Below are 23,197 nucleotides of genomic sequence, written 5' to 3'. Positions count from 1 at the left end.
AACAAGCTTATTCCCTAACTAGAACTAATAAATAAATTAAAAAAAAACTCATGAAACATCATTTCATAGGGGGTTGAAAGATTGCAAGAGCCAGGGAAACACAATGTCTGCTGTAAGATTGTGTCTGATAGAATATCAGGGAAGCTACACCTATGAATTCTCAAGAACATGGTTGACTAAACAAGACCAGAGCAAAAATGATATCAACATGGAAGGAGTAGTCATAGGGAATCCCAATCCCATTGAAGAACTTTAGGAAACTGATGAGAAATGAGAGCAGGATAAAGCAATATTCCCTAAAAAAGTGTCCTACAACTGGCTATTCAATATCACATGGTCATCTCTGACATAACATACATACATATGCACATGCATATATTTATATATATACATATATATATGTATATGTATACATACATGCAATAATTAAAGAACAGGATAATAGGAATTTGAGGGTTGGGTACATGAGAGGACTTTGATGGAAAAGTGGGAAAACAGAAATTGATGTAATTACATTTTAATTTCAAGAATGAAAATAATTAACTTCAAAACATATCAAATGCAGCATAATAATATAAAGACAATGTATAATTAGGTAATGGAGATTCATTTCCTATTTTACTGTTACTTGGAATGAATTTACAATTCACTTTCAACTTTATGCAGAAAAATTCATTCCGATGTGATCTATGTAGAAACAGTCTTTTTCAAGTATTCAAAAAGAAGTAATTCAAGAAAGTCATTCTGCCTCAGAAGGTGTCAGTTTGTTATCCAAAGCTGCAACTGAGGTTTAAGCAAGAGTGAACCAATTGTTGGGTTAGAAGTTGGACAAATATCATTGCTGCCTTTGTAGGTCATACCCTCTGAGATAAACCTGAAGCATTCACCTCAAAAACACTGGTGCAGAAAGTTAATAATGAATGCAGAAATACATTTTTCTTGTCTTTGCATTGGAAGAAGCTTGTAAACAGTTAGAAACTTTAACAAAAACAGAGCTGATCCAAATTCAACATTCACCGAGGCTTCGTAAAAGTTCATGTGCTCTGTGTTCCTTCACTTATTGTAAATTTGTTTTTTCATTGTGTACACTTAACCAAAGGCTCATGAATTTTCAAACCTATGTGGCTCAAGTAAACAGTGAAAGTAAATAAAGCTATCCCTAATACAGGAAAGGTGACATGATGGATTTTCAGCCCAGCACTGAGAGAAGGTAGAATGTAATATTTTCATCAAACAGGAATTTCTCACCATCCAACTCTGAAAACTTGTACATTACAACTGAAAATAAAGATGTGTTTTTGATTTTATAGTGTGCATACTGGAACATATCCTCTTTATTCATATTTATTGCACTAACATATTGAAACATCTCAGCCAGAGATACATATGATCTTTCGGGACAAACTTTGGCCATGGTCACAGTTGTCCTTGAAATCATTTTTTGTGGGTATTAAAAATTAAACTTTAACTTTTTCTTAGTTGCATCATAAACTATCAGGAATATGTTTAGGATTGGGGATGTGGTTTTGTTGGTAATATCTGTTCTGTGAAATCGTGAGAACTAGAATTCAAGCAGCTTCAAATGTGCATACAAATTCTTCTTGCACAGACACAGATACACATACATCCATCCACAATTTCTTACAAGGTCATAGCAACTGCATCTGCTAAGCACCACCCGGAAACAGGTGGTGCCCTGAAACTGTAACTAAGTAATGTTTAAGAAAAGGGCTTTTGCATAAGTAGGCAGGTTAAGTAAAAAGACATAGCCAGAACATTCAGGAAAGAGCAGCTACAAGATGTTATCAGTGCTAGCCACTAAGTCAGCTATGAGCTCTGAGCTCAACCAGTAGTTAAAAGCCATTAGAACTCAGGTGAAACTATGTAACAAACAATTTCTAGAGCACATTAGCAGGGATAAGAGTGAGAGTAGATAAAAAAGTCATTAAGAACATGCCATATGTTCTGCCCTTTGTACACTCCAAATTCGTTCTCATTTTTATGCATCTGATTCAGTTTGCACACTTTCCAACTTATGATTTTTGACTTAGTTTCCAGCTTTTCCATATCAAATTGGTACATTGTCAGTAGAAATAATAAATTCATTTTTGAAGTTTATCTTTGCCCAGGCTGGTGACAAGTGATAGCCTGAACATTCAGAAAACAGCAGATAAAGCTATTATCAGTCTTAGCCCTAATCAGTCTCTGGTAGCAGACAGTTCCTAGCTAGTTGTCCCATGATTAGACCATAATAGTCTGTACCATGAAATTTCAATGTCTTTAAAGAGTTAAGTTAATTGGCCATGTTTTCAACTTAAATGATTTACATTATAAATTCCCTATTGAAAAATAACCTTCTCAAGATTTGAAGACATGTGAAAATTTTGTTCTACTTAAAAAATTACTATCATCAAGCTTGAGAGATGGCTCAGCCATTAAAGGCTATGTTCACAACCCCCCCACCAAAAAATCACTGCCATCAATTCTCTTTTGTGTTGTATAAATGGAAATCACACCAATATAAAAAAAAACACAATGATGAAGAAAAATTCAAATATTTAATGGAAGTTGTAGATTATCTGTTTCCCATGAGCTAGTTGGTGCTCATGTTGCTTTCATTTGTTTCCTATTTGATTGTCAGAGTCTATAAAGTCAGAATCAGGAATGGCAACTTGGATGCTACATTTTTCTGGCACAGACTCAAAGCACTCTGCTGATTTCACTGACATGAAGCACTGGAGGAGGTTCTTTACTGATGAGAAGGGTCCTGGAGAAGATCATGAAGTGGTCAGCGCTGTACCTGTCACATGGGAGCTTCTCCATACTTCTCACAGTACCCATATGGTTCAGAAATTTCCAGTACCATAAAGCTTAAGTGACAAAAGAGCTTCCTCAAAGATCAGGCTTGCTGTAGAAATAATTTATACAAATACTTCTCATGCAGAAGCATTCTGAGAAATGTTATCTCTTCATAATTGCAACAGATTTCACAGTGAGTGAAATATACTGTTTTCATGAAAAAGAGACTGCAGTTTTTCTAAGTACACATTGCTGGCAGCTTTTACTTTATGCCCACTTCTGTTTCTTAATCAAAGCCCTCACTCTGCTTGATCTCTTTATTTCATTGTCCTCATAACAACAACAAAACCCAAAGTTCTCTTAAATCAATTTCATGCAATTGTCAACAAACTCTGGTCACCAATGCAGTTTCTGAAATAACAGCCTGCTTATTCACTCAAAGTAATTACTTCTTTTGCTCTACTCACTGACAGAAATGATGTATAAATTGAGGATGAAAAGCTCTACATCTTCAGGAAGTGGCTTTTAATACTTTCTTTAAATTCTGAATTTCCATGCCAGGTAATTTTGATAAAATATTGTGGGAACTTATTTACAAAGTGAGACATTTAGCTGAGGTATCATTCAGATTAGATTTTTTATACTAATTAGAGAAACGTGATTGGCAGTGTGAAGATTTCATGATATCTATTTTATATGCTGATATAGATATAAATGGCTGGGTATGCAGTGAGGAGAGATAGGGGTTACACTGTGAAAATTAACTTCACTTATTTGAATATTTATCTTATTGGAAGACTCCATGGAGATTCCAAGTTTAACTCAACATATGGTCTGCAAAATTAAAATTAAATTTATTTGTATAAATTTGACACAATAGGAGTTAAGCTGAAATGAAGGATACCAGCATATGGTGGGTTTATGACTAATTGAGAGTCATATACTGTGGGAAATAAGGAGAAAAGAGGTTTGGTAGTTTTCCTTTCATTTTCATGACTATATATAACTGAGACTTTACTGAAGTTCATAATTGGTAGTTTTCTAAGACATGGGTGAATTTATTTTTTAAGTAAAGTAGCTAAAGGAAATAATCTGATTTCTGCTTTTGAAATGAATATACATGTATGTCTGTATGTGTTTTGTACAACCCACAAAACACACACACACACACACACACACACACACACACAATACTGCCTCCAAATGGGTATTTTTATTTTTTTCTGTGGAAGTTGTATAGTGGAAGTTGTCCATAGCTCTTTTCTACAGTGACTGCAATAAAATGTCACTTGGTACTTATCTTCAATAGAATATCAAAGAACACTATTGCTTTTTTATTTAAATTAATTTTTCCTGGACAGGAAATTGTAATATCATTTTCTTCTCTCTACCATGAACATAGCGTGTTACTTGCTTCCAACAATAGTTAAGTGGCTGAATAAATACATTAAATGTACACTAGAAGATGAAGAATATCAAATAGATTCTGTTTGGGATGGTGAGTTTTTCATTTCATCTGATAAGACTATCAGAGGAGCATTTGGATATTGGAGATGGCTCTTTTCCCACAGTAGAACTGTGAAGGGAAACCACAGAGTTACTTTGAAAGCAGCTCTCTTCCTTTGTGCTTGCTCCATCCTTCCACGCCATTTCAGGAATCACAGACTACTGTTTTTGCTTCCTGTTATATATGTAATTTGCAAAACCCCTTTAAACCATTAACAAAAGTACCATGAAGCCTTGCTTAATACAGTATAAAAGTATAGTGTTAAGCATTTTCACATGTTTTTGTGGACACTGTATATTTTACTATAAAAATCTGGGTTACCATTCTCCTTTTTCCCCTCTTTAGATGTGATTTTATCACTACCACAAAAATTACTACAAAGTAGTAACATCTATACACATTTATTAGTTTATATTCTGCAAGTGAAAATTCTGAAATGGGTTTCATGCTGCTAAAAATTAAAATTCTATGCCTTCTGAAGATGCTTGTGACCTTGCACTCAGAATGACATCTTCTGCAAACTTTATTTTTAACCATCATATTGCATTTATTTCACACACTATGTTGTTAAGGTATTTTGATGCTTGAATTAACCACATCTGGAGTGTACCTTTCACCTTTTAATGTGGAATACACCATTATTTTTCAGATAAGTTTTACATATGTTGATGAGGTAGCTTATCCAATCTTTATTATACCATTCACTAATTCTTACCCTCTAAAACCAAGTTTCTGGCCACTACATGCCATTTAGATTTCCCTGTTTAAATGTACCTTGGAATGTTTCCTTTATAATGAAGCACCAAACTTTTATCTGTATGAATCTCTACTATGTGTACCTAGCTACCTGTTAAAGATTGTGCAATTGTGTCTCAAAAGCATTCTGCATGTAAATTTTTCATGACCGACTACTTTCTGTATACTGACTCTAAAATATGCAGCCACAGACTTTAAGATGAATGATAAAGGTTTCATTGCTTCATTCATTCAATGAAGCACAAAACTGGAGGTCTTGGACTTCTAAGCCAGAAAGGAAAATACATCTTCATTTCTGTTAGGTAATGTGATATAGCCAGGAGAGATTGAAGTATTCCTTATTTTAGCTTTTCCCCATACTCTTTCCTTCTCTTACTTTTTTATCAGTAAGGTCTCACTGTGTGAAAGCATACATGTAGTTGATTTCCATCACCTTCCCACAAAACATTGATAGATACTAACCAAAATTTAGTCTCCATGGCTGTGATATTACATGCCTATAGTTGTGGCTCTCAAGAGGTTAAGAGGAGAGGTTTACAAGTTCAAAACCAATCTGTATTTGTTACGATAAATCTTTCCGCCAAAAGCTGCCTGAGCCCTACCACCACATGGGCAGTTTCCAACACCTGCACAAGTTCTGCCCGCTGAGTTATGGCCCCAAATAGTACACATAGACTTCTAGTATGTACAAATGCTGCTTGGCCAATGACTAGGATTCTCATCTGTTAGCTCAGTCTTATTTATCATAAATCTATATATTTTATAAGACTTAATTTATCAGATGCCTTCCATTGGTGTCCTCCCTTGTCTTTGGATCACATGGTGCCACTGGAGGAAAAGCCAAGGGGAAAAAGGACCACTTCCTACTTGTCCTTCCTTAAATATGAGTCTCCCTGCTATGTCACTTGCTGCTGGATCACCACTTCTTTACTACATTTCCCAGAATCCTCCTCGACTCCTATTCCTGTCTAACTTGTCGCCTCATTGGCCAAACAGTACTTTATTCAAACATCAATAAAATGAACATACACAGTACATGCCCCATCATGTACTGGTTAGTGAAGACTTAATGCTTGAAGACAATTGACTTGAAATGTTTGTTTTGGAATCCTGAGAGTCTAAGAAGTCTGCTTCTTCCAGCAGTTTCCTTGATCACCCTTCTTTCATAGCTGAAGGGTATGTAGTGTCTTCCCAGAAGTAGTTAGGATACAGTGATTCAAAGTCTCCTTTTTGCCTATTGCCATGGTTACTCAATGTTTGTTATAAAACACAGGAACTTGCTTTCAGTCTTTACTCTATTATTCCATTTTCATTTTAGTCCTACAAATTCTGAAGTACATGTTTGGTCTTATTTTTTTCTATTTCTATTCCTGAAATGGAGGGTTTCTTGTTTGCAGTGGAAATTGCTCTTGGCATTTCAGACATAGGAACAAGAAAACTGAATATCTCTAATCAAGTTTTTGTTGTCCTTAAAAGATCATCACATCCTGAAGTTATTTTTTAAATATATGACATAGTTCCATCCCTCAATATTCACAGGCTGAAAGATGTGAGGAGGATCTCCATAATTAAAAACTGTTTTCCTGAAGCCATGACTTCTTAATAGGATTCTTAGGTTTTCTTCTATCATGCTTATAAACTGGATGAAATTTAACCACGCAGTATATTCAGAACCTATTTTGGCATCTGTAGGTCAGGCAAGCATTCAAATTTTCAAATAAACAAACTGTTCATTTTGGAAGTAATTCAAGTATGTAATACATAAAGGAAGGAAAACCATAGAATATATATTAGAAAAGATAAATCTAACAAAATGATAATAGTAAAAAATAATGGAAATAGTCATAAAAATTTACATATACATTCTTAAAGTGCGAAAATAATTATATTTTATTAGAAATAGAATGAAAAAATTTTATTGATATGATGATTTTACTCATTTCTGACTGATTTTGAAGCTATAGAAAAATATAACTTGTAAGTTGAATTTTCATGTCTTATTCAGAAAGACACTTGAATCTAAAGTTTATTGAACATCAGGAAAAAGACTCTCAGAGGAAAGAAATAAAGCCCTCATTTTTATTGATGGAAAATTAATTTTATGATATATACTGTTATATGTTTTCTAAAAATCATCATTTTAATTGTATACCAGGCTGTTTATGTAAAACAATAAAACTAAAAGGTCACTAGTCCCTTATAGCAAAGATTAAGATCTTAGGGTTTGCACGTGGGAATTGTTCCAGCATTCAGGACACAACCACTTCACTTGAAAAGCATTCTGAAGCTGGGTGCTGAGTCTCCATCTGTCACAACCCTGATTCTTTCAACAGTGAATGTGGCACTGTTACACGCTTAATTTACCAGAACCCTAGATCAGCCTTATTCTATGGATACAGCAAGATAACATTCAGTCATTTCACATGACATCTCAGTAGGATTCCTATTCCAGTATGTTTCCTTTTAGAAACTGGTTCAATACATTTTTTTTTCTATAAGACTCCCAAGAAGAAAAGTTAAAATCATCCATAAAAATGATCTTCATAATACAAGAGTTTTTTCTTTTCTTTTCTATTTTAATTGAAAATAGATTCTTCTCTCATAAATCAAGACAATAATTTTTCCTGCCTCTGCTCCTCCCAGATACCCCATCCTCCCTCTTGCCCAGATTCACTCACCATCTCTTTCTTTTTTCAGAAAAGAATAGGCTTTTTTTCTTATTCATGTGGACATGTATAATATGTATACTTATGATGAATATGTGTGCATGTATGTGTATATAGGCACAAAGTATGTGTGTTTTTGTGATTAAATGTGCATTCCTACTTGCATGAGTGGTGGTGCATGTTGGAGAAATATGTGGGCATGTACCTATGTGCACATGTATGTGTATGTCTGAGGTTGACATTAGGAGTTTTTTACCATCATTCTTTACTTTTTACATTGAGGCAGGTTTTCTCAATTGAACTTACAGCTCAACCTTAGGGCTAGTTTAGATAGATAACATTGCCCAGTGATAACCTGCCTCTGATTTCTGAATGATGGAATTAGAGGTTGACTTCCACATCCACATGCCATTTATGTGGGTACTGAAGATGTGAATTCTGGGGCAAGCTCTTTCATCACTAAGATGTGTCCTCGGACCTGAAAGAACATTTAGAGCAGACAATAACATAAACAGATGAGGAAACCAAATGCTTCTATGATGCAACAAAACTAGGGGTCAGCACAATCTCTAGTTCATGATAATGTCCTCACCAAGCCCACCTTCCAGCTCTAACATTCCCTAGAATGCTTGTGTGAAATTAACAAAACCCTATGTCTTTGGTCTGTGTATACATGTCCAATATGATTATTAAAATGCAAATATGGAAAAATAACTCTGTGGGATTAGCATCCAGGGGTCAATTGCAAAGGGCAGCCACATTACAGATACTCAGTTTTGAGAACAGAAGTATCCAAAATATCCAAAGTTTAGGAGTAAAAGGATTGTTGTTTTGTAAGTTTTGCTATAGACTGACTCAAATTGGTATGAAAAAAACAAACAAACAATTAGGTAGTATCATGGACTCTCCAGTCATTTAACAATGCCTAAATCTGGAGTAAAATGACTAATACTTGTATGTATTTGCACCATTCCCATGTCTTTCTGTTACAATTACCTTTTATGAAATATATGGATGATGTTATTACATATACAGAATGACTGTGGTTATTAATTACATTAACATCCACAAAATTCAACAGTGTGCACTGATTTTAAGTAAACAGGAATATATATTCAGTATAAATTTTGTGAATATCACTGCAAATATCACTCAAGTAACACATTCTTTAAACTATAATTAGCAAAAAAACAGAAAGCCCTCTTTTAATATTTGCTGAAATATTTTTGGGAAATAAATTTTTCAGAACTATTCTCTTGGCCAGTTTTACCAATGTACACATATGAATATAAAACTGCTATACATAATTTAAAAAGGCAATGAGTACTTTACAAAGTTTTGTTTAAGTGTATGCTTTATGAGATCTCAATATCTCAATTTCAATCACAAGTATGAATATGGGACTGCATTATATCCTTTTATGGTACATTAAACATTTTAATTTAAATTTAACAGTTTTAAATTTATTTAGCTTTCATATTTTCATGAACCTTTAATCTACTTCGAAATAAACACATACATTTGTTACAAATTCTAAGTAACATAAAATTTTATAACATTATATAATATGTATTGTTTAGGTTTTATTATTGAATAATATTATTCTATGTAGCTGAAAATAAATACAAACAAAATGAATAAAATGATTTTATGACTTTCCAATCATGAAACCTTTTGCAATTCACAGTTTTCATATGGTATACAAATACATAATAATTTTGTTTATGTGAAATACAAACTGCAATGTGAAAAATAGAATGCAATGCTATTTCCTAATGATGGGGTTCCCAGGCAGTGTTGATCACCCACATCTATGGTCAAATTTTTGTGATTAACAAACATCTCCCTTGATTGAAGTATCATAAATCATTTTAAGATACACCTTACTAAAATCATTCATGTAATGTTGGTTTCATTTTAAAGCTCTGTTCATATTAGCCTTATGCTAGTATGCTTTTTATATTTTCATATACATTTCCTGTTTATCTGAGAGAGAGATATTCTGGACAACCATGTAAATCATACCTCAGAAGATTTTAAACTAATGGCCATAGTAAAAGTAACTGTTTGCTCCAAATTTTAACTAAACTGTAAAAATTCAAATAAATAATTAATGCATAAAAGACTTAGCCCAATCCATTGATATATTTCCTGGAAGCTTCTATACTTTCTCTGAAATTTAACCCATTTCCTATAGCTTTAAGAATGAGGCCTCTGATACAAACTTAATTATCCTATAAGTGAACAGAACACAGAAAAAGTGGAACTTTCAAATACCTCCACAAAACATTTTTGTTAAAGTCAGTGGATTGACTGGGGAGTGATGTAAATGTGAAAAATCATTCATGGAAACTATGGGGAGACTTTGATAAAGAAGGAGATGTCAGCCCCTGAAATTCTCCTCAATCTCCTTCAACAGCTGAAACCTTCTAGTACTTACAGCCGACAGGGTTACCCTGCTCTGCCTGAATAAATTGTATCAATTTGGCTTGAGGTAGTTGGCTTTCAAGACAGCAATTTTTCTTCTCAACACCTCTTTGTACAAAGTCAAATGTGAAGTCTATGAGGAGATATATTACATCATGAAAGACCTGCAAGGTAGTTTTTCCAGTTTAAAGTTTGAAATCTGGAAAATATGTGTGGATGAATATTAATTATTAAAGATAGTGGTAAAATGAATGTAAAATTGGATAATATTATATTTGTTGTTATGGGATAAGAAATTATAATTGACTGACATTTTATTTTATTACAATACTAGAATAAACCCTAGAAAGCTCACTTGATTGATAAAAGTTTGGACAATAAGTGACTCCCAGCTAATAAAATTTAAAGAAAAGAAATGGCTTAGTATATTATACATAAAGACACAATTGCATCCTAGAAGACTTGTGGAAAATAGAATACTGTAACCCCGACTCAATGAAAAGTTGCAATGGCTGCTCTAAGAGATAACAAAGGCAAAGAATTTCCAGAGTCTACATCACTGACCAGGAAATTGGAGGGGGTTGGCTGATTATTGTTTCCCCCACAGCAAATAACAGATGGGTAGTCTGTAAAGTACATGTCATCTCTTCAATAAAAATTCCAGTATGAGAGAATATACATCTAACTGGTATCAAGAAAATAGAGACCTATGCGTCAATTGTACCTTCCAAGACTGTATGTAGTGTTTAGAGTCACAACTTGAAAGAAGTCCATGCTGTGCCCTTTTGACAAGAAATCCAGCTACACTATGAATATGTACATTATTGATGGCCATTCCAGCTCTATGACTGGTACAAATAAAACAATGCCTTAATGAAAGAAAATATTCAAATTTTCATAGATTTCTGGACATTGGCATTCTATGTATACTCATTCCAAATATCAGTGCATTTATCACTAACTATGAAGAATTATTGAGCCTAGGGGGAAAATAAGTTTTACATCAGATCCATATCATAGGTGATAGATGAGTCTCTGAAATAAACATCAGATTTTCCCAATTTATAAAATGTGTAAGAGGAACAGTCAAACTCTTTAAATGGTGGGATATATCCCAGGTTCAAGTACTGAGACCAAGAAGGGACTTTAATGTAAAGAAATAAAGTAGTATTGAACTGTCAGATACGTTTCCCACAATTTGCCCACCCCATATAGCTTGAGCTGTCTTTACTTATACTTCTAATGCAAGCATGTTTTTTTCACATTCCAGCCTTAAACTCTAGTAAATCAAATATGGCAAATATGTGTTTTTTCCAAATTTTTCCTTTTAAAAAAACAACGCTTATCGTTTTTGCTATTTTGGTCAAAAATTGAGTCATGTACATTCTGTCTTTATAAAACTAAAGGGGGATAGACATAGACACACATTTTCAAAAACAGCATTATTATTCAAAATTTAACAAAACATACTTATGAATATAGGGGTGGTTTGCCAAAAGCTGCCTGCATACAGATACATAAGACTTCTTCAACTGCCCACAGACTTTTATTACCTTAAATCTAGCCAGCATTGAATCAGAACAGTACTCAGGATCTGGAGTAATGGCTGGTATTTCTGGATAAGCATCAGTTCCCCAAAAAAATTAGGGGAAAATGTTGGGAAATTAAGGTGTTTCCAGGAATGATCACATTTGTGCCATTCCTGACTGACAAAGTGATACTAAAAACTGCCAACAGAATCAATATTATTAGAGAGAAGAGAGCATACAGGCTGCACTGTCCTAGAAGTATTCTTCACAGTCCTGAAGTCCACTGATCCTTGCCAAGTAAGATTGCCCCCATGGGCTTTTCCTCATGGAGACCCATTGAACAAGCACTCGTATACTAATTCAAAACAAGTACACATGGCTCCCATCAGAAATCTACACATTGGGTCCTAAATTGTGAACTAAAGGCCATAGAAGTAGGATGTGCCACATGGAAACTCAATAATAGCAATTAAAATCATGTAGTATTTTAGTCACATTGAAGAGATTCAGGTGACCAGCTGACAATTCATGGGAATCCACAGGATGCTCCATCCAGTGAAGCATGTGGGTTAACTGACGATTTTCACCTTTCTCTTCATTTCTACAAATGACGTGCCAGTCTCATTCCACTCTGTAGCAGACGTTCTGTTGCAGCATCTCTTTACTCTCTTGCCCCATTCCTAAAGGACTAAGCAGATCCTGGTGGAAAGTTCTGCTTACCTCCCAAATGTAGATCTCCTCATCCCACTCTCTCAGCCCATATCCATTTATAAAGGTCAGCTCCCTATACTTAGAAACACATTTTACCCAGAAGACAGAGTGACTCCCTCTATTAAGAACCCAGAAAAATTTCCCAATAAGAAGCAGCAGAAATCGAAGACTAGACACAAAGACTAGACACTAGCACCTAGAATTACATAGTCTTCACAAATCCATATGCTTAGGTACCAGCACAAAAAATAAAAAAATAAAAATAAACAGTACCAGGGCAATATGGCTCCCCTAGAGGGCAACAACCTTACCAAAATAGACAATGAATATTGCAACATAGCTGAAGGACAAGAAGAATTACTTTTAATTCTGTTTATAAAAATTATAGAAGATCTTAAACATGGAAAAATTCATAAATTCCCAAAAGAAATCCAGAAAAACGAAGAGTTGAAGGAAATAAATCAAATAGTTCAAGACCTAAGAGGAAAACAGAATCAATAACTAAACAGAGAGAGAGAGAGAGAGAGAGAGAGAGAGAGAGAGAGAGAGAGAGCAAAGAAGTGAAACAAGAGAAAACAAAATATAATCATTAGGAATACAAACAAAAATTTCAAAAACACAGTTACATACTCAGTATAAGACATAGAAGAGAGAATTTCAGGCACTGAAGATACCACAGAAAAACAGATATACTTGTCAAAGAAAACGTAAAATCTACAAAAAACTGGCACAATAGCGCAAAAAATTTGGTACATCATGAAAATGCAAAATCTAATAGTAGTAATAGAGGTAGGAGAAGAAACCCTGGTCAAAGGCATAGACAATATTTTCATTTGTATATGGAGGGCTACTGATCCTTTTAGAAAATCTTATCAGCGTAAGAAATTCCATGGTAGAATTTCTGGGGTCACTTATGTATATTATCATATTATCTACAAATAGCAAAAGTTTGACTTCTTCCATTCCAATTTGTATCCCCTTGGCAGCTTTTGACTGTCTTATTTCTTTAGCTAGAATTTCCAAGTAGTACATTGAATAGATAAGGAGATAGTGGACAGTCATGTCTTTTTTTGGTGATTTTAATAGAACTGCTTTGAGTTTCAATCCATTTAATTTGATGTTGGCGGTGAGCTTCATGTACAGTCATTTTATTATGTTTAGGTATGTTCCTTGTATACCTATTCTCTAAGACCTTTATCATGAAGAGGTGTCAGAAAGCTTTCTCAGTATCTAATGAAATGATAATGTGTTCTATTTTTCTTTGTTTACATTGTGGATTATATTAACAGATTTTCATGTGTTGAACTATCCTGCATCTCTGAGATGAGGCACTTGATCATGGTGTATGATTTTTTTGTGTGTGTTCTTGGATCAGGATTGCCAGTATTTTATTGAGTAGTTTTGCATCAATGCTCATTAGGTGAATGAGCCTCTGAAAGAAACACTCATACAGTTTAAGTCACATATTTACTCTCACATATTGATAAAGAGATTTTAATACCCCAGTATCTCTGACAGGTCATTCAGACAGACATCAACAGAGAAATGCTGATTCTAACTGAGCTTATAAAGAAAATGGCCCAAATACAAATTTACTGAAAAGTTCACCAAAACACAAAAGGACATACCTATTCTTGGCACTCCATGGACTATCTCTGAAATTTACCACATACTAACATTAAAGGGAAGTCTCAAGTCTCAACAGAAAGAAAAAAAAAACAAAATAACATAATATATGTTTTCCTACCACCACAAATGAAAGCTAAATATTGACAGAAACAGAAATTTTGCAAATTCATGGGAATTGAACAAGAACATTTTGAGGGAAACATGGGTTGAGACAAAATAAGAGAGACACCAGGCATTAAATAGTTAAATAAAAATGTATCTACAATGTTCCTAAACATGTGGCAAACAATGAATAAGATTGGAAAAGGGAATTTCATAGTATTCAGTGCCTACATGAAATATTGGAGGGATCTCACATAAGTAACTTAGCAACACCCCTTAAAGTCCTGGAAAACTCATGAAAAAAAATGAGTAGAGGGCAAGAAAGAATAAAACTTACTATTAAAATCAATACAATAGACACATAACCAAAAATAAAAGTTCAAAGAAACAATAAGATTGACAAAAGCTTATCAGAATACACTAAAAATCAGAGAAAGAATATAAAATTTACCAAAGTAGGAGATGAAAGGGGAACATAACAGCAGACACTGAGAAAATCAAGAGAATAATAAGGATCTACTTAAAAAAAAAACTATACTACATCCAACTAGAAATCTAAAAGAAATTGGTAATTTCTCAATAGATTCCACTTAGAAAGGTTAAGTCAACATCATATAAACAATTTAAGCAGAACTTAACACCCCAAAAACAGAAGCAGTCATAAAAAGACTCACCCCTCCAAATAAAAAATTACCAATGTTTTAAGTAGAGGATTATATTAGATTTTAAAGAAGAGAAAATGCCAATACTTCCCAAATAATTCCACAAAATACAAACAGAAGGGTCGTTTCACATTTCCATTTATGAGGCCACAGTTTCCTTGATAGTCACACCAGATATAGACCCGACAAAGAAAGAGAATTGCAAACCATTTCCTTTTATGAACATAGATGCAAAATTATCAATGAAACACTTGCATGCTGAAACCCCCCAAAACATTGAAACTGTCAGATAAAACCAAGGTTAAGTAGAATTGATCCAAAGATGCATGGATGGTTCACATGTGTAAGTAGGTAAATGAAATTTTCCATGTAAACATAATGACAAAAATTATATGATCAACTATTTTCAAATAGTTGATCAACAAAAGAAGTAACAAAATCCAACACCCTTTAATGATAAAAGTTCTGGACAAATTAGGTTTACAAGAGACCTACCTCAACATATTTAAGGAAATTTATAGCAACACCACCTTAAATGGAGAGACATTCCAAGCAGTTCAAGTAAAATTGGGAAGAAGCGAATGTTGTCCACTCTCTCTATCTTTATTCAATATGGTAATGGCAGTCTTGGCTAGATCAATAAAACAACTGAGATCAAGGGAAAACAATTTGGAAAGGAAGACAATGAAGTACCTTTGTTTGTGTATGATAGGATAATATACCTAACAGAACCTTAGATTTCCACCAGGAAAGCCCCACAGCTGATAAACACCTTCAATAATGTCTCAATATGCAAAATTAATTCATTAAAATTTATTAGTCCTCCCACATGAAAATAAAAAGTAGACTGAGAAAGAAACCAGACAAGCAATACCATTCACAATAGTTTCAGATAATATAAAGTATATTTGGATAGCTAATAATGCAAATGAATAGCATGTATAGTACAAAATTATAAGCACTAAGGAAAAGAATGGATGATATGAGAACATGGAAAGATTACAGATTGCTTTAGTTATTCTGGGCTTTTTGTTTATCCATATGAAGTTGAGTATTGTCCTTTCAAGTTCTGTAAAGAATTTTGTTGGAATTTTTATGGGGATTGCATTGGACCTGCAGATTGCTTTTGGTAAAATAGTCATTTTTATGGTGTTAACCCTACCAATCTATAAGCATGAGAGATATTTGTAATGTCTGGTACTTTTGGTATTTTCTTCAGTTTCTTTCTTCAAAACCATGAAATTTTCTTATACCAATCTTACACTTGGTAGGTTCAATGAACCTCATGGTATTATATATTTTATGTGGTTATTATGAAGTGTGTTGTTCCCAGATTTCTTTCTAAACCCATTTGTCATTTGTATGTAATAGTGCTACTGATATTTTTTAAGAAAATTTTAAATGCCCTATTTATTCCTTATTCCTCTGCTCATTGATGTGACTTCTCTAGAAGCATTATTGATATTTCATGAATACACTTTAATTTCCACTTTCTATAACTTTAATAGCCTTCAGGGAACATTTCTTTTTTGCCCGTCCTAAACTTATGGATTTATATTTCAGTAAACATTCTCAGCCCCAAGGAAATTTTTCATATGCTTTTTGTTTCTTTGGCCAAACTGCATATCTCCCCATACTCCCTTGTTTCAATACTGGGCTTTGGGAAATGGCTCTAAGGAAAATATATTGCAAATCTAGAATCCAGTCCTGTTAATATAAATCTATAGAATTAGTTGTGGGCATCATACTGCTTTTTAAAAGTGTTTCTGCAAATTAGCTTCAATTCCTGAGAACCCAAGAATCTTATTCCTTTATTTCTAGTTTTTGCTTTCTTCTTCATTTAATATTTTCATTTAGAATACGGCCATTTAGAAACATTGCTCTTACTTTCTCTATATGTGTGCACAAAAGGCCTTTAAATTTCATTTACCATATAATCCTTACCTCTTATCAGGAAATGGTTTTATATTCCTTTTGCTTTTCACATTCTTTTAGCCAAAAACATAACTTTCTCCCAAATCAGCAAACCATTCTAGAACAGGGAAGGCTCTGGAGGCACAAGTGAGTTATCTCAATTCCCAAGGTTCTAAAATGTGTTCTATTTATTTTGCCTGAAACATATTAATACATACTATATTGTACCAATTTAAAGTTCATATTAAGAAACTTTTTTTAATGGGATTCACTTTGGTCTTCTCAATCTCCCACTTGAATGAATTCTTGGAAGGAAATATTCTTTATATATTTGGGTTTTATTGAAAAGAGATTCTTCTCTCAAAAAATACATCCCAAAAGTAGTTTCCCCTCCTATGCTCTGCCTAGCTCCCCTAGCCTTCCTTTTTCTCCAGAACCAATCCCTTTCTGTTTCCACTTCAGAAAAGAACAGTCCTTTTTTTGACAGTTGAATAGTATTTGTTGTTTAGATGTACCACATTTTCTTTATACCTTTTTTGGTTGAGGGACCTGTATGTTGTTTCCATTTCCTGACTATTATGAGTAAAGCTGTAATGAACACAGTTCAGCGTCCTTGTTCTAGGATGGAGCATCCTTTGGCTATATGTGCAAGCCTGTTGCAGCTTAGTTTTCAGTTACATCAATTCTCAATTTTCTGTGAAAATGCCATACTGATTTCCATAATGGCTATGTATTTTTGCACTCAGAACAGAAATAGAACAGTATGCCCCTTGATCAGCATCTTTTCATACAACAAACCGATGAAGAAAATTATTGTTAATAATTATTAAGGTTCTAATTACTAAAATATAATAACATTTACTACAAAATGTCCTCAAATTACTTAAGTAGAGGTACACCGGTTGGTATAGTGTATGGCATAATGTGAATCACATTAAAAGTATTAATTAGCTAAACCAATCTACTGCTAATATTTTCAAAGCACCTCCTGAATATATTGCATACAAAAAGAAAGATTTGGATTTTCTATTTAAGCAGTACTTTATAATATGCTGTACACTTGAAATCAACAACAGAAATTCAAAATGATAATGTACTAAGGCAGGAAAGTATCACAGTCACAAAATTTAGAGAAGTACATATGTTTAAAAAAGATAATAAGAGTATGACAATTCAGATAGGCAGTGATAGATCATGTGACTGGCTTTCCACTATGCACTTAAAATATGATATGTCATGCTAAAATCATTGAAAAGACACTAAGCTGTGCCGACCAAGAGAATAAGGCAAATAGAAATTCTAACATCACTCCACACTTGACTGCCTGTATTGAGGAAAGAGATCATTTATTTTATCAAAATGTCAATGTAGGTTCCTAAGACTACATAATGGAGGATGCCCAATAAAGTTGTTCATAACATGACCTGAACTGTGGTAAGCAGGACCTTTGCTTATCCAGGGAATGGCATTGTAAATCTCTATCAAATAAAATGAGGGATAACTCAGCACATACAAAAATAGAAGCAGAGATGATTAGATGATTGAGAAATCACAAATAGTAATTATTTAAATAGGCCGTTAGGGATAGGAATGTCTGAATGATTTAATTCATAATTAGAAGATAAAATTAAATGGAAATACACTATATAAAACATAAACAGACAAGTGTGAATTAGAGGTCTGTGGTCTATGGTTGACAGGGCAGCATGGATGACTTGATGTGCAAGAAACACTGAAGAATTGAGGCTCTGGCGAAGAAAAGAAATGGGATATGACACTGGATCTTGACTAGCTAGTTAGAGAGTTTTGAGAGACTCAAGGGACAAGATCAAGAGAACCCTGGAAACATAATTCTGAAGCTAATGGAAGAAAGCTCAACAGAAGATAAAAGTTGAAAGATTTTTTTTCTTTTTAAACTTATATATAGCATTTGTAGCTGAGAGATACTGTGAGAGTCAGATGGTCAGGAACCAGCACACAGAGGTCTGAGTGGTGACAATTATTCTGTAGATGTGAAGGCTAATAATAAAAATAAATGGGTAAGTTTCATTGTCCAGAAGATGACTTTTAAAAATCAATGTATAGTCAACTCTGCTAAATTCACCTGAGATATCAAATGGCTCATTAACTACTCCATGGCTTCATTAATTAAAGGGAGTGTTCTGGGTTAAGGGAGCTAAACAGTGCATGGAATCAGGAGAAGGAAACAAAAGATCATATTGAAACTAAATAATAGAGGGGAAAATAAATTATAGCTAATATTTATCTCAGTGAGTCTTATATAAAGGTTTTGTTGTTATTTATACTACAATAAGTCAACGGAATCAGAAATGACAGTTATAACAATAAAAGGAAACCTCAGCAGTTACTATTGCTTCTATGCTTTGAAAAGTAAATGTATGCTGTCACTGGAAAAATGTATAAAAATATTTTATTGCAAACATTTTAATATAGTGTTTTTAAAAAGGCTCAATTGATTTCTCTAATACTAGTTTCTTGTATAGTTGTGACATATAAACTTGAAAAAATAAACTAATTAGTTCAAAGTCTTAAATTCTAATCTAAAGGTTGATAGTCTAGTTATGTCTGAGGCTTAAACATGAATCACCTGGGTGAGGAAAGGACCTGGATAGTTGAGATAGCTGCCAAACCATCTTAGCACACTCCATCTTGATACAGTTCAAGCAAACACACAGAGTCTTTTTCAGTTCTCTGATTTTCTGATTAACTGCTCCTCACAGTGTCTGGAACTTCTCTGTAGGGTCCTTTTGCTTTCTATGCTTCAGTGCTGGGGTACAGCCAATGCATTTTGAAAATCTTGTTTCTTAGAAATCTAAAAATCACCGGGCATTGGCACATACCATTAATCCCAGCACTGGGGAGGCAGAGGCAGGAGGATCTCTGTGAGTTCGAGGACTGCCTCCAAAGCAATACAGAGAAATCCTGTCTCAAAAAACAAAACAAAACAAAAATCAAAAAATGAAAGAAAAGAATCTAAAATTCTTTTTTATATTAATGTAGACATTTAATAAGAAAAATTAAAATTCTAAAGTATTAGTTTATGTTTAAATTGTGTTTCTTAATAGGTGAATACAATGCCTTTTAATTTTAACCTCTCACTCTCACTCTCCAACTCCTTCCTTGTTATATGTGTTAGTCTCAAGTTTTTGTCCCATTCATCGATGATTATTACTATGATATTTTTGAAACCTACTGAGTTTTTATATGGGACTGAGGAACGTTAAGGTTCTCCTTCAACCATCTGTGATGTCCACTGGTGTGATCAAAGTAACTGAGAATTTATGAATGTGAAATCCCAGTTGTGTCAAGAAGCCATTATTTCATAATTTTTGTCTTCTCATCTTCTGTTTTTGTTTTAGATTTGCATGATTTTATTTATGTATTTATTTATATATTTTACATTCCATTCTCACTTTTCACTCCCTTCTCTATTTCCAGTCCCTTCTCTCCACCTCCCCTCTGTTCCACACAGCATATCCTCTCCTCCTCTCTTTCTTTTCAGGAAAAAGCAGGCCTCCCATGTATATCATCCTAACATGGCATCTCAAGTTGTAATAAGACTAAACAGCAATCCTTGGGTTAAGCCTGGGCAAGTCAACCAAGTATGAGGAATAGTGTCCCCAAAGACATTAAAAGTGTCAGACACAGACCTTGCTTTCAATGTTAGGAGTTTCTTAAGGAGACCTGAGCTACATAACCATCACATTCAAGCAGAAGGCCTATGTCAGTCCCATTCAGGTTCCATAGAAGTTGATTCAGGCTCTGTGAGACCTATGAGCCTAGGTTAGTTGATTTCGAAGGTTTTCTTGTGATGCCTTTGACGCCTCAGGATCCTACCATCCTTCCTCTCTCTCTTCAATAGGATTCCACAAGCTTGATCTAATATTTGACTGTAAATCTCTGTATCTATTTCAACCAGTTGCTGGATGAAGCTTCTCATGACTGGAGATCTAGGCACCAATTAATGAGTGCAGCAGAATATTATTAGGCATTATTACATTGATTTTTTTTTCCTCTTGCAATGTTTGCTTTTGTCCTAGGTACCTGGGCCATCAGGTGTGGTTTCACTCTCATGGCGTAGGTTTCATTGGTTGGCTCTTCCCACAATCTCTCCTGTGCCACTTTTACTCTAGCACATCCCATAGGCAGGACTCATGAAATTTCTTTCTTTCTCTCTTTCTTTCTTTCTTTTTTTCTTTCTTTCTTTCTTTCTTCCTTCATTCCTTCCTTCCTTCCTTTCTTTCGTGTTGGAGACAGGGTTTCTCTGTGTAGTTTTGGAGCCTATCTTGAAATTCTCTCTATAGACCAGCCTGGCTTTCAAATCATAGACCCTCTGCCTCTCTGCCTCTCTGCCTCTCTGCCTCTCTGCCTCTCTGCCTCTCTGCCTCTCTGCCTCTCTGCCTCTCTGCCTCTCTGCCTCTCTGCCTCTCTGCCTCTGCCTCTGCCTCTGCTCTGCTCTGCCTCTCCTCTGCCTCTGCCTCTCTGCCTCTCTGCCTCTGCCTCTCTGCCTCTCTGCCTCTGCCTCTGCCTCTGCCTCTGCCTCTGCCTCTGCCTCTGCCTCTGCCTCTGCCTCTGCCTCTGCCTCTGCCTCTGCCTCTGCCTCTGCCAGAATTAAAGGTGTGTGCCACAACTGCCCTGCTTGAAATTTGTTTTTAATAATATTTCAACCTAAACTTCATTGATATTCTCAGATCCCTATATTGAGAGGCTGTGTTGAGGGTGTTCCACTTGGGAATGGTCACAGCACAGTCATCCATTTCCTAACAGAACTTTGTCCAACCTATCATTTGTGATTCTATAATATTCTTAATGTTCTAGGAGAAAACAGTTGTTTTGAATAGATGGATTTATTTTATGATTATAGAGCTAAGTATTTAGAAATGTGTTGTAGACTGTATCAGTCCAGAAACTGGCTGTGGTAATAGTAGGTTATCATTCAATGTGGTTATCTGTCCTGCAATGTGCTCTTGGCTAAGCTTACAGTACTATGCATGAGTCCCTACTATTGGAAAGGGTAAGCCAAATCAAAGGGCAACTGATGACTATCAAGATAAAATTGTTACTACTGCAGTCTTGATATCTTGCCAGGTCAGTCATTATTGTAGTTTCCATAATTTAGAGTAGAGTATGACTTTGATAACTTTGCTGCACCTTGAGCCTGTATAACAACTTTTATGCTATAAGATTTTCTGTCAGGAGAAGGTTTCTATGTCAGCATGGACTTGGTTTCAAAAACTGTGAGACTAGAGTGTAGCATTTTTATGGATATATTTACTTTCACATTATGACAAGTACCCAAGAACAGTACAATAACATAAATTGTTTTACAGTTACCTTGGTTTCTTAAGACACACAAAGGCAGTATTAGCAAAATCTCATGCTAATATTATATTACAGGCATAAACCCACATATGGGTTAACTCTATATGCACTTTCATGTCTATCTATCATCTATCTATCTATCTATCTATCAACTATATATGATCCATCTGTCTGTATATGAGGGATGTTTAAGAAGCTTATAAAGAGTAAGTTTCTCTATAAATTTTATAAGATATGTGTTATTTATTAAACATGTTTTGGGGATATATAATTTATGATCTAAGAAAACAACAGGTTATCAAAATGCAAAGCTAGCCACAGCCATAAACACAGAAAACAGTGGTGGTACACACCTTTAATCCCAGAACTCGGTAGACAGAGGCAGACAGATCTCTGTTAGTTCAAGGCCACACTGAGCTACACAAAGTTGATCCAGTCTAAAAGAGAAACATAAAGGTGATATCAGTACTTTATTCCCAGCACTAAGGAGGTGGAGACAGGGACTGAAGGACTGCAGTCTGTATTGCACTCAGAGGATTTACGGAGACAGGATCACACATTTCTGTCTGGGGTAGAGGTAAGAGCTACTGGCTGCTTTGCTTCTGTGCTCTTCAGCTTGTCTCTGGGCTTTTTTTTATTCACGTTGCACACGTTTAAGCGTGCAACATGTTCATTGAAAAAATAAATATGTAATTTTCAAATTTACAAACCTTAATTTTACAATTCAATAATGTTTTTATTTGGGCCTGAAGACATGAAGACCTCGATTATTATACCTTGTACATACATGCCTCCCAATTCACTAGAACTCCAACTCCAGCAGTATCTGAAACTTATGGCATGCTACAGCAACTGAAATCTCATACATATACCCACACAAAGAGCCACATGCAATTAAATTGATCAAAGTCTTTTAAAAATTATAAATTAATACATGTATTCTTTTCTGTGTGATAGAAAATTTTTTTACAATGTTTATATAAGAAGATTACAATTTACATCCCAGTACTTTTATGAATATGTAATACAGATTCCTATTTGACAACTGTTTCTCCCTCATATTCTCACTTATGAGTACTGTTAACATTTTTTTCATTATTTTATATAGTTTCTTAAAAAAACATGAGCTTAATTAAAAACATTGGTAATGAA

The sequence above is a fragment of the Cricetulus griseus genome (genome assembly GCF_003668045.3).
Source record: "Cricetulus griseus strain 17A/GY chromosome 1 unlocalized genomic scaffold, alternate assembly CriGri-PICRH-1.0 chr1_1, whole genome shotgun sequence".
NCBI classification, from domain to species: Eukaryota; Metazoa; Chordata; class Mammalia; order Rodentia; family Cricetidae; genus Cricetulus; species Cricetulus griseus.
This window is presented reverse-complemented; position numbering follows the sequence as displayed.